The sequence below is a fragment of the Chinchilla lanigera genome, unplaced genomic scaffold (genome assembly GCF_000276665.1).
Source record: "Chinchilla lanigera isolate Chin_1 unplaced genomic scaffold, ChiLan1.0 scaffold00094, whole genome shotgun sequence".
Classification (NCBI taxonomy): Eukaryota; Metazoa; Chordata; class Mammalia; order Rodentia; family Chinchillidae; genus Chinchilla; species Chinchilla lanigera.
In genome coordinates, this window is record NW_004955495.1 from 1,166,208 (window position 1) to 1,166,674 (window position 467).

Consider the following 467-nt stretch of genomic DNA (forward strand, 5'->3'; position numbering starts at 1 on the left):
TTGAGCAGCTATGGGTTCTGTACCTAGTGGCATACCCCAAAGCTTCATTCCCAGAGGGGTTTCCACAGGCTAACCTGTTTTCTGTACAGCAGGTAAATACTTGTAGGGCCTGGACTCCATGTTTCTTGGGTCAATTGTATGTCATTCTTGGATCAACTGGAGCTCCCTGCAAAGTCTCATGGGAGTTAGAGTCAGGAAACCAAAGAGCCTGGGTTGGAAGGCTGAAGAATCTGCCCTGGAAGCATGGACATGGACAATGCCATGAAAAGCAATGAAGACCAGAGCTCCTCTGAAGAAGCAAAAACAAGACCTCCTTCTTCCTTCCCTTTTTATTCCATCCAGGCTACAAGCCTATGGGTTGGTTGGTGCCACCCACACCCAGCATGGGCCTTCCATCTCAATAAATCACACCCAGAAGTGTGCTAAATCAATCTGCTAGGTGTTTCTCATTCAAGTTGACACCACAG